At 39.0% G+C, this 13,216-nt stretch overlaps 1 pseudogene; it reads right to left on the reverse strand.

The window, feature by feature from the left end:
• Positions 1-1,780: 1,780 nt before the first annotated feature.
• Positions 1,781-3,092, reverse strand: LOC102508221 (annotated as a pseudogene).
• Between the last annotated feature and the right edge of the window lie 10,124 nt (positions 3,093-13,216).

Genomic DNA, 13,216 nt, shown 5'->3' on the forward strand with positions numbered 1-13,216 from the left:
TCTGGTGTACAGCATAGTGATTCAGTTATACATATACGTATATATATGTGTATATGTGTATATATATATATATATATATATATATTCCTTTTCATATTCTTTTTCACTATAGGCTATTACAAGCTATTGAATATAGTTCCCTGTGTTGTACAGTAGGACCTTGTTGTTTATCTATTTTATATATAGTAGTTTGTATCTGCTAATCCCAAACTCCCACTTTATCCCTCATCCCACTTTTCCCCCCTGGTAACCATAAGTTTTCTATGTCTGTGAGTCTGTTTCTGTTTGTAAATACATTCATTTGTGTCATTTTTTAAGATTCCATATATAAGTGGCATCATATGTTATTTCTCTTTCTGTCTTATGTCATTTAGTATGATGATCCCTAGGTCCATCCATGTTGCTGCAAATGGCATTACTTCATTATTTTTTATGGCTGAGTACTATTCCATTGTGTGTGTGTGTGTGTGTGTGTGTGTGTGTGTGTGTGTGTCTGTGTGTGTCTGTGTGTGTATACATACACACCACAATTTCTGTATCCAGTCATCTGTCAATGGACATTTAGATTGCTTCGTGTCTTGGCTGTTGTGAATAATTCAAGCTTCTCCTTCACGTCACATTCTTTCCTTGTTTCATCCTGCTTCCTTCTCTACTATCTGCTTCACAACCATCCCCCCACCCTTTACTATTATATTATCATTGTGTATTTTATCTCATATTTTATAGTCATCGTTTTTTGTTCTTGAAGTGACACATCAAATGCTGTTTGCTTCCAAAATATAACCCTTAGATTTTTTAACTTTCATCTCAGTGCAATGTTCTAATTTTTTGATATCACAGATTCTTTCCATCAATTCCATTTTCCTCTGTTTTCTCAATTGCAACAGAAGACTGTAAACAGAGTTGTACTTCTGCTCACAACTTGTTTTTATTTTATTTTATTTTAAAAAATTTTATTGCAGCTTATTTTTAAATTAATTTTTATGGGGGAGAAGCATTTAGCTTTATTTGTTTATTTATTTTTAATGGAGGTACCGGAAACTGAACCCAGGACCTCGTGCTTGCTAAGCATGTGCTTTACCACTGAGCTATACCCTCCCCCCTCACAGCTTGTTTTTAATTATGAGAATCTTCCAAAAAATCTTATAGCTGCTGATGTATTGAGGCAAATTTTTAGTAACATTAAAAAAAAAAATTGGGAAAGACCCAGAGCCATGGGAATTCTGGAAATGAAAACAGTCTTTGTAGGATTTGTTCTGCATTTCGCTTGAAATCTCTTTTTAAAGCCAGTTTTCAGATTTGCCTTGTTTCCACACCAGGTATGAAGTGTAACTGTGTTCAACCAAATGAGCCCTATTGAGAATTCTTTGGAAGCACAGAGGAGTTTTATCCCATGCATAATCTTTTTCTTCATATATGTTAAAATTATCCCTATACAAACAGAAGAGTCAAGGAAATGCCAACCAACAATTTTTTTTCTACCCATTTCTCTCACCCTCTACCCACTTCCTCTGGCAACTAACAATCTGTGAGTTAGTATCTGTATCTGTGAGCCTGGCTTTTTGTCTTCTTTTGTTTTTGTTTTTTAGATTCCACATACAAAAGAGATCATATGGTATTTGTCTTTCTCTGTCTGACTTACTTCACTTAGCTTAATACCTTCAAAGTCCATCTGTATTGTTGCAAATGGCAAGATGCCATTCTTTTTTATTGCCGAATAATATTCCATTGCGTACCTATTCCAGGATTTCTTTTCTTTTCTTTTTTTTCCTTTTTTTCCTTTTTAAAAGACAGAGATGCTTTATTTAAATCATCAAATTCAGATTCTTTAAGCCCCAGCCCATGGTGGACAGCCCTCACCCCCACCCCTTAGCCACAGCGAGAGGAATGGAACATGAGAAGCCAGAGGGCCTTTGCCAGGGCAGGCTGCCTCAGAAGCATGGTGAGTGTAGTCCAGCTGGGGCGGGGGTGGCAGCCGCCACAGGCCCCTCCCCGTCAACTAAGTCCCTGCAGCCACAGCTGCGGGTGAGGCAGAGCATAGCAGGAAGGCCGTCAGGCAGCATCCCTGACCCCCAACCCCCTTCCAGCCAACGAATGGACTAGGGTGTTGAGCTTAGGGGGAGGACAGGCCAGAGGACAGAGAAGAGGTATGTCAGGGAGAGTGGGGTGAGTACCCCCTCCCAAACCAATTTTGGTCCCAGGGGGAAAAGAGGCCAGTTGGTCCAGTTTCGGTGGTTTTGGAGAAGGGAATGTATTAATAAGCACAGTGGGGAGGCCACCATCGCCTCCCCCCTTAGTGGAGACAGGCCAGGCCCCCACCCTGGCAGAGGGGAGAGTTAGAGCTCCGGGGCTCTTGGGGAATGTCACTGCTAAAAAATATATGTATATATATATACAGGCCATTCATGGCGGGCAGGGGCAGGGCTGTGGGTGGGATCAGAGGATCTGGCGTAGCATCCTGTAGCTGGTCATGCCTGCCTGAGACGCCCCGCGGTTGATCCCCATCTGTAACCCAGTCACATTCTTGCCCTCCTGCAGCTGGTTGTCCGTGAAGTTCTGAGGGTTCTCCTTGGATTTCTTGGGAAACCAGCTGGGATCCCCAGAGAAGAGCCCATCATCCTCAGCTACCGCCAGCCCGCCCAGGTTCATAAGGGTCCGCTGCACACAGGCCATGTTCTTTCCTTCCCAGAGGTACACAGTCTGGAAGATGCCGGTGGTGTTGATGCCCTAGCACTCGGCAGCCTGCAGGGACTGGGAAATCTGCTCCATCTGCTTGAAGGCCATGGTGGAGGCCTGGATCTTCTTCACCGGGGCCTGCTCCTCAGGGTACAGTCCATTAATGAGCTCACACAGCACCGTGCCATCCTTGAGCCAGTTCTGGAAGTTCTCACGCCCGGGCTGGGGCCGGCCCACATCCTTGCGGCACTGGGTGGTGATCCACTGGATCAGGATCTGCTCCAGGTCCACATCATATTGTTTCTCAATCTTCTGCTGCACGTCCCAGCTCAGGCCATAGGCAGGTCCCCTGTTGGCCATTCTGAAAAGCGGTGGTGGCTGTGGAGAGGGTTCACACAGGTGGGAGAGCTGTGTACTCGAGGCGGGGGCTGCAGCACAATTGCCAGGATTTCTTTATCCATTTATCCACTGACAGATTGTTTTCATATCTTGGCTTTTGTAAATAATGCTGTATTGAACATGGAGGTATGTATATCTATTCGAGTTAGTATTTTGGGTGTTTTTGTTTTGTTTTGTTTTTGAGAAATGCCCAAATGTGGAATTGCTGGGTCATATGATAGTTCTATTTTTAATTTTTTGAGGAAACTCTGCACTTTTTTTTCCATACTGGCTTCACCACTTTCTATTCCGACCAACAGTACGCAGAGATCCCTTTTTTCCCATGTCCTTGCCAACACTTGCTGTTTCTTATCTAATAGTAACCATCCTAGCAGCTGTGAGATGGTGTCTCATTGTGGTCAACAACTGTTGATCACAACTGACCATAGTAAGCACTTTATTATTAACCCATGTAACAACCTGCAAGATCAGTATTATACTCCCATTTCACAGATAAGTAAAATGAATTTTCAAGGAGATATGAGAATAAGTACTTAATAAGCTAACTTGCCTGGGTCCATTCTATAAAAGCAGAAAAAAAAGAATTTTCAGTGAAAAGACCATAATTCTACAACTTCCCACAGAAGACATTTATTTTAACCTCTTCGCTAAGGCCTGAATCCATTATATAACAGCCCTGCCAAACAGTCATTTCACGTGTGCTTGAAACCTTCCACTAACAGGGAGTGTTTTATCTTCCAGGACATCCTATCCATCTGTGAGGGGATCCGAGTCAGAGTTCTTGTTCATAAGTTATGGAATTCCACCTCAGGAGACTTTGGAAATTGAGTCCAGAGTCTCCCTGAAGTTACTACTCTGCAGTTATTAATTTGAATAATTACATCACTTCCTTCACCAGAAGCTGGTTCAGTATCAGAGCATTAGTTAGTGCATGGGTTGAGGTCATGTAGGAGGAAGGAAAGTCACAGGGGCAAGTTACTGGCAGTCCTGATAAGTCATGGTGGTTCCTACAAGCAAATCACAGTGAACATACCTTCTCCTTGGTAGAGTTTCTAAAGACTTGGGATGAATAGCTTTGAAGAAGTCTGACCAGCTGCTCTGCTGTCATCAAGTGGGGCTACACAAAGCCCCTTCACCTGTGTCTCCTGAGTCTTCCCTTTTGTCCTAAGAAGTCGGTACCTTCTGGGTACGTTACTCTGTCTTCTGCAACTCTCCGGTATGCTCTGTGTTTTTGTTTGTTTGATTGTTTTTTCTAAAAGCTGTATTCTCTCTCCATACTACTTGGATACATTTTACTTCATTCCATTTCAGTTTGCAGTGACTTCATGCAGGGATCCATAACATATTTGCATCTTTAAGAAAAACTCAGTTGCCAAAAGAAGTCCCTTATGTCCTAACTATTTTAACATTCAAAGGGCAAATTAGACAGAAATCTTAGACCTCTCAGCTGATAAGTCCCTCAGTTTCAGACATGTCGGAGCAATCACATTTACTTTGTGATTTTATGATGTCTAAAAAAGCAGAGCGTTCCCTGAGGGTAGGTGTCAAGTCTGATAGTTCTTATTCCCCAAAGCTGGAGTTAGTTCAGTGCTATACTCAACACGTATTTGTGAAATGAAGAAGTAGGTTGTAGGTCAATTCTGGGTCTTAATATTTGAACTGTGGTTTGGGGGGGGTTGTTTTCACTGACATGATAAATAAACAGTCTGTTCTTATAAACATTACTGGAAGATTCTTCTGACAGGAGAAAGAGATGAGAATGGATGGGTGTGAAATGGCATGGGTTTGGATGACAGGACAGCAGGAGAGGTGAGAGATGAATTGGGGAACTGGAGGAAGAATGGAGGACTTCATATTCGATGTGAGGATGCAGATAAGCTGAATGGCAAAGCGAATGGGGAAGAGGAATGTGGAGGTGGTGGTGGCTCTGTGTGTGTGTGTGTGTGTGTGTATACAAGTGAGGGTGGATGGATAACAGCAAAGGGGTATTGAAAAGGAATAAACACAATAAACCCAGATGAGATGAAAAATCCATAAGCAACGTAACATTGCACAGAAGGGCAGAGAAGAGGTATGACTAAGCCTGAAATAGCCAACGGGATAAGCAACAATACAAATCTCCGCGAAAAGAATGCTTATGAAAAGAATGAAGGAATGAAGACGGAGATGGTTTCAGGTGAATGACCAAGTGAGAAACAGACTGAGCCCATGTTCATTTAAGGAAATCTCAGAGAGAGATACACAGGACAGAAGATGAACCTGATCAAAAGGAAACTGGAAATGCAGCTAGAAATGGAGACAGTATAGAAATCCAATGACGACTGGCAAAATGGACTAGAGAGTAATACCCTAATTCAAAGAACAGATGTGAATTTTCATTATTCATTTGCTTTGGAATGAAAGATCCAGTAAAAATGATCGTCTCAGGAATGAGGGTAGATAGCTCTGTGAAACCAGCGGGGTGTGTGTGTGTGTGTGTGTGTGTGTGTGTGTGTGTGTATGTGTGTGTGTGAATTAAGGCAAAAAAGGTAAAAATGGTTCCCTCTATTTTCTGGTAACAAGAACAAACAAATCAAAGTAACCAAGTAACTTAGGTCAGTATATATATTTTGTGAAAATTGAAAACAGAAAAATTGTGAAACAGTGGTGCCTGTCCCCAAGCATTGGCATCCTCTTCTAATAGTGCAGCAGCCAGATACCCTGAAGGTGACAGCTGTAGGGTCTTTGATAGATTAGTGGTGACTAGTCCACTTTGGGATCCTTGCAAACAATCTGAACTATTTTTCTTTTTTTAACATTTAAAATACCTAGACCAAAAACAAAAACAAAAGCAAACAAACAAAAAACCAGAACCAAAACCCAAACCTTACTTTTGGAGTTTAGTTGCGAATGTCTGCCACATAAATCTGTAACTTCACTTCTCACCCATCTTTGTTTTGTGCTACGTTTTCCTCTTTTGGATTATCCCACTTTCCCAGTAGAACTTCTTTAAGCCTTTTTGCCAATGTATGGTAGTCTTCCTGCTCCAGACTGTTACAAGGTAATCCTACTCTGTGAAGTCTTCTCAAATACCACCCAGATCTAATACCCTCAGTGCGTGAGCAGTCCCTTTGTCCCTTCACATGCTTCTCGGTGCACCTTGTGTTCAAATTATGCACGTATGTGACAGTTCACCAAGAACCACTTTATGTTCCCCATGTCTGCCTGTGATGTTTCAGTTCTCTAGGAATTAGGGAAATTAATGGACCGCTTCTAAAATCATAGCGTGTTGGAATGAGGAGGAAATTTTAGAGATCATCTAGTCCAACTGATTATGAGTCATTTATTAACAGCTCCAAGGGAGTCATTCACAACAAAAAAGATAAACAATTAGGGCCTCTTAAAAATCTCTAGAATAAGGAAGATTACAGGATTCCCCTGAGGAAGGAAAGGAAGCTGAGTGCGCTCATTCGGGCAGATGCTTGAACAGCATCTCCGACACATGTAGGCACAAACGCAGGGCTATGTTGATTCAATACAGTAGATGAGACTTCAAATCAAACAGACATTTATTAAGCATAGCGTCATGATTAAGATATGCCCAAGGTATCAGAGAAATGAAATTATGTTCCAGAAATATGAGAGAAACTGAATACAGCTCATGGGGAACAACCACAGTTCACATGGACAGTCACTCATAGTTCCTCTTCTAAATATGTATCCTAATATTCTTGGAGCTCAGAATGTTACTGACAAGCTTTATCACTGAGTAGGTTTATAAGAGGACTTTAAAAAAGAACACCTAGTTTATATGCAGTACAGTTGCTAAAATCCTGGTAGAGGTTTGGCTTGAAAATATGACTCCGCTCATTCTTGCTGAGGTCATTAAAATTTGTTCAAGTCAACAATTGCATTTTTTTCCCACACTACTTTGACAATATCCTGGAGCCCTGTGTCCTATTCTAGTTCTGATCAACAAGGTCGCATGTGGAGCAGTTCTGTCTGAGCCGTTTCCTTCAGGCTTTCTTTGGGAAAATGCTCCTGGGGTCTTAGCATGGACAAGTTCTCAGTGGACAAGCCCCAGCTCACATTTTGCCTTTGCTGTGAAGCCTTTGCTGACTCCCAAAGCCCAGACTGGGTGAGGTCGGGTTGAAGATTTCTCCCTGGAGTTTCGTAGCTGTTTACTGAGGACCAGTAAGAAGGTGGCTCCCTGGTCAGTGATGTTGCCCTCTGAGTGGCATTTTGGAAACTGGTGAGGAGTTTTTGTTTGCTGAATGACAGCAGGCATTTCTGGCATTTAGTGGGCAAGAGGTAATTCTGCAGAATAAAGTGTTCTTTGGACAGTATTTTTATGCATTTTTAAATTGCAATAACTTCTCCAAGAGTTCAGCTCCCATATGAATTGAGAGAAGATAGACTGCATATTGTTTTATTTGGGATGTAGTCAAGAATCAATGGCAGCTCCTCTTGTGATAGTTGAACCCCAATACCTGCCGCCTCTCTCACTATGTACTAACAGTTTTCAGATGTGTGGCGAGTCTTTGGGGATAAGTATGTGTTGTACCGTGTGCTCTGCTGTAGTCAGACCTGAGCATTTATGTGTATTATTTTGTCATAAGTTACAATCCTTTTATTTCTTCTTTATTTTATAATCAGGACAATGCGTTGATTTTTCTGACCTTACTTATGCAAGCATATATTCACTGTGAATTTCACTGCAGGACAATAAAGGAGATATTGAAAATATTTATTAGCGAAAGAGAGCATCGGGTCTGATGGGGGTGTGGGGATGTGGAGAGCATGAGCTTTGAGGTCATATCTGGGTTCTAGATTGGTCTCCGCCTCTTGCTTGTTCTTTGAATTGAGGGAAGTTACTTCTTTATGTCACTTTTCCTCACGTGCAAAATAGAGAAAATAGCAACCCTTTCACAGCCGTTGTGATTTACATAAGTTCCTGATACATAGTGGATGCCCAGTTGTTGCTATTTCTCCTTCCTTCCTTCATTCAACAAATATTTATTGATGACTTATTTTGGGCAAACATTAGTATAGGTGCTGGAATATAAAGCAGTAAACAAAAGAAATAAAATCTTTGGCCTAGCAGGGGTTACATTCAAGTGGTGGGACATCACGTAGCATCAGTATTTTATATGACTTCTTTTGTTCTTATCACATTGTACTGTAGTTAATGAACTGCATATGGCGGTCTCCGTGCCACACTGTCTGCTCCTTGAAGCAGAAGTCATGTATATTCCCTTATATTCAATTCCATCAACTAGCATACTCTTCCACCAACAGTTGGCCTTAATAAATATTTTCCAACTGAATAGATTATCGGATTACCTTCCACGGTAATACTTTAATCATCAGAAATTCTAAGACCTAAAATTACATTTAAATAGTGAAAAACACCCTTAATGGATGTAGTGGGGATCTAGAACATTCTGTGCATGATGCCACGAAGTTTATGGATGGCCCAGCCTTTCTTTTGTTTTGTTCCACCTTAGACTAGGTAAAACAGTGCCCTGCTCTGTCCCCACTGCGGTGATGCTCTTTCAATGAAGGGAAGAGTCCATGGATCCAGGGTTGGGATTGGGAGATAGGTGTTCTTCTGAGCCTGCACAGCCATCCTTTTGGATTGGGTTAAGTTCTCTCTGCTTGATCTACCCCACGGCTGATTCCAGAAGCCATGCAGGCTTCTTTCACAGGTCTGTCTTGTCATTGGTGTGCATGCCCCTAGTCTCAAAGGATGGCCGGCCAAGGAAGAATACTTAGGATGTGGGTGGAACTGTCATTTGAGCTAGCGTGCTCTCATGCATGGACATGAGGTCCCCATGATGCCAGTTGGAGGTGGCAGTGGCAAGTCAAGGGCACAGCCCACAGGTAGGTCATGTTCTCATGTAGAGTTCTCAGGAATCCCAGGATCAAAAATGGAAACATTGTAAAGGTAAATGAATAGAAATAACTCATTTAACAGTTTGTTATCACGATTTACAACTTTTAAATATTTCCATGTATGACATGTGGGCCTCCATATTTAATTTTGCCTTGCATCCCACAAATATTAAAGATGGTTCTGCTTCTGGGTTCTTCTCTTCTAATTAAGTTAGAGCACATACAGGTGTGTATGTGGTTGTTTTAAAGATGCTGCTTACCGTACTTCTTTGATCTTTTTTTATTTAACAGGAAGGAAAGAAAAAAATTTACATATCTGTAAGAGGGCTATTTATTTGTGACAATCTAAACATTTATTTTCCATTAAGTTGTATACAGAATTCCAGATTTAAGTACAATTGTTACATGTATTTTTCTTTATATAATTTATTTCCCCCTGAGGATAAAAATATTCCCATATATATATTGTTAGTTCTATTCCTGGGTTCTAGCATAACAATATATTGTGTGACTTAAGATATCTTTAATATTATTGAGGTTTTATGTGTGAATTTATGTGGGTAGAATTTTCATAAGAGTTTCTTTAAAAGAAAGATGTGTTCTTTTGTTTGCTTGTTTTTTCCATATACTCTATCCTGGAATATTTTCTGTTTTACATGCAAACTAATATAGATACAAAGTTCCTGCCTGGCTAATTGCTGTCATTGATGATTTTCACATAGCTGTTAAAAATATATTGAATTGTAATGGTGTAACTTGTGCTGATTTTTATGTGTTTTTCTAAAGATATTTTCTGTAATACATATTTTAGTAGAATAATATTAATTCCTTTTTATTTGTATGACATTTCCTTTTTGATATATGTCATAGTTTAAAAATTTATATTTCAGCTTCTTTATATATTACGTATTGTATTATGGTATATTATGGTTAATGTTTTTTCTATGTATGCATTTATCATTAATGCTTCATAATTTTTTTATTTTGAGAGGTTATTTAGTTTTGTTTATTTTAATAACTTTCTGTTAGTTCATATTATATTAATATATTTAAATAATTATACCCTATTATTATTTTTAAAGGACTTTGTCTTGGAATTCATGTTGAAAGCCATTCAGTCCTATGCATATTGATTCTCTAATTTGAATTAATATATTCATTTGAATCTTCTCTGCTTAATGCAATCAAATTTATTCTTCAAGATACAGCTCACATATTACCTCTGTCACAACTTTGACACTTACTCATTCATTTATTCAATAATTCAACACAATTTGTTGAGTGGCTGTTATGTTACATGCACAGCTGTAAGTGCTGGTAATATAATAGTGAATAAAAGCAACCAGTCTCTGTTCCCGGAAGGAGAGATATTAATCTAACAATCATACTTTCCAGTCTATAATTTCAAACTGAAGAAGGAGCTCCAAAGAAAGGGAGCAGGGTTCTGTGAGAAGGATACTGAGAAAACATGACTTGGACCAGCCCTAGATCTCACAGGATAGTAATAGCAGATCAGACCCAACTGCCTGACCATGAAGTCCAACACAGCTCCGACCGATTGCTCACAAAGATGGGTGCGATACATCCTCCATTTCTGAATGCAGACTTCTTTGTGCTGTGACTATGCTGCAGCCACAAAGGGTACAGTCTCTTTCCTATCTCCTTGAATCTGGGCTGGACTTTTGACTTGCTCTGGCCAATGGAATGTGGCAGGAGTGACACTGTGTGAGTTCCAGAACCTGTGCTTTGGAGGTTTGGCAGCTCTCCTTCTCATTCTCTTGGAACCATTGCCTGGTCGTCACCATATAAGGAAGTCTGACCTGGCCCTTTTGGAAGAAGAAAGGCCAAGTAGAAGAGAAGAGAGGCTCCTAGTCAACAGCCAGAACCAATGACCAGAAAACATAAATGCAGTTCTTAGACCACCTTGCCTTATCCAGTCATATGCTGCCAGGTGACTGCTGCCCCATGGGTGACTTCAGATGACACTAGCTGAAAATACAACCAAATGATCATAATCCAAACAGCTAAGCTGGACAGTTGTGAGCACATAAATGCTAGCCATTTTAAGCAGTAGGTCTTGGGGTGGTTGTCACTCAGCAATGGATAAACAGAAACAACAGCATTGTACGTTATGCAGTGCTTTTAAATTAAGCTCTATTAACTTGGGTATGCATTAAAGTTGACAAGATCTGTATTTTAATCTTAATATATTTTTCCTTTTTTATTTTGATGATAAGGTAACAATATTTTATGGGTTTATTTTTAATAAGAAAAAATATTATATGAATAATATATATATGCCCATTTTCATTGATAATTCATTCATGTGAGAATGATATTTTTATTGAATAAGAATTTAGTTTTTTAAATTTTTATATTAAAAAAGTTGATAGTTTTATTAAATGAATTAATATATGTAACATGCTTAAAACTATATTTGGCATATAAATATTCAATGAATAGAATCATAATTGTTATTATTATTATTATCAATTTAACAAATATATTGAGTGCCTTCTATGGGGAAGGCCATGCTTTAGAAAGGTAGAACCAATCACATTCTTTTCTCCCCCAGCTTTTTTGAGGTATAATTGACAAATAAAACTTGTATGTGTTTGGATATACAACATGTTTTGCTATATGTATCCATTGTGAAGTGATCACAATCAAGCTCATTCACATAAGCATCACCTCCCCTAGTTACTATTTTGTTTTATTTTTTTAGTGAGAACTCTCAAGAACAATTCTCTCAGCAAATTTCAAGTCTACAGTACAGATTTATTAACCATAGTCACCATGCTCTGCATTAGCTCTCCAGCATTTATTCATCCTGCATAACTAAAAGTTTGTATCCTTCGGCCAACATCTCCCCATTTCCCCCACTCATCAGCCCTGGCAACCGTCATTCTACTCTGCAACTATTTTTCAGATTCCACATAAAAATGAGATCATGAAGTATTTGTTTTTCTGTGTCTTGCTTACTACACTTAGCATAATATCCTCCAGGTTCATCCATGTTATTTCAAATGGCAGGATTTCTTTTTTTTAAAGGCTCAATTATATATATATATATATATATACACACACATATATATATATATGTATATATATATATCACGTTTTATTTATTCATTCATCTGTTGATGTACAGTTATGTTGTTTCCATATTTTGGCTATTGTGAATAATGCTGCAATGAAATGGGAGCATAGATATCTCTTCAAGATGCTGGTATAATTTCCTTTGGATAGCTACCCAGAAATAGGATTGCTAGATGGAATGATTTTTCTATTTTTAACATTTTGGGAAACCTTTATGATATTTACACTCCCATGAACAGTATGCAAGTGTTCCTTTTCTCCACATCCTTACCAATACTTGTTATCTTTTGTCTTTTTGACAACTGCCATTCTAAAAGGTGGCAAGGTGATGTGTCATTGTGGTTTTGACTTACATTTCCCCAATAATTAGTGATACTGAGCACCTTTTCATATAACTATTGGCCATTTTTACATCATCTTTAGAAACATATTTATTCAGGTCCTTTGCCCATTTTTGTTGTTGTTGTTACTGAGTTGAATTCCTTATATATTTTGGATATTAGCCCTTCATCAAATATATGATTCTCCATTACTTTCTCCCATTCAGTAGGTTGTATTTTCATTTTGCTGGTAGCTTCCTTTACTGTACAGAAGCTTTTCAGGTTTGTGCATTCCCACTTACCTATTTTTGCTTTTGTGTTCTGTGCTTTTGGGGTCCTACCCAAAAAATCGGTATCGAGAAGCTGTGTACCTTTGTTCTCTTCTAGTAGTTTTACAGTTTCTGTTCTTACGTTTAAGTCTGTAATCCATTTTGAGTTGATTTTTTAATATGCTGTGAAATGAAGGTCCAATTTCATTCTTCTTTATGTGAATATTTTCCAAATACCATGTATTGAAGAAATGATCATTTCCAAAAAATATATATTTTTGGAACTATTGTCAAAGATTAGTTGACAGAGAGGTGGGTTTATTTCTGGGTTGTCTGTTCTGTTCCCTTTGCCTACATATCTGTTTTTATGCCAGCACTTATACTGTTTAGATTACTGTAGCTTGTAATATATTTTGAAATCAGGAAGTGTGCTGACTCCAGCTTTGTTCTTTGTGTTCAAGATTGCTGTGGTTATTTGCGGTCTTTTGTGGTTCTGCACAAATTTAGGACTGTTTGTCCCAATTTTAGGAAAAATGTCATTGGAGTTTTCATAGAGATGGCATTGAATCTCTAGATTGC

Source organism: Camelus ferus, chromosome 35 (assembly GCF_009834535.1).
Source record: "Camelus ferus isolate YT-003-E chromosome 35, BCGSAC_Cfer_1.0, whole genome shotgun sequence".
NCBI classification, from domain to species: Eukaryota; Metazoa; Chordata; class Mammalia; order Artiodactyla; family Camelidae; genus Camelus; species Camelus ferus.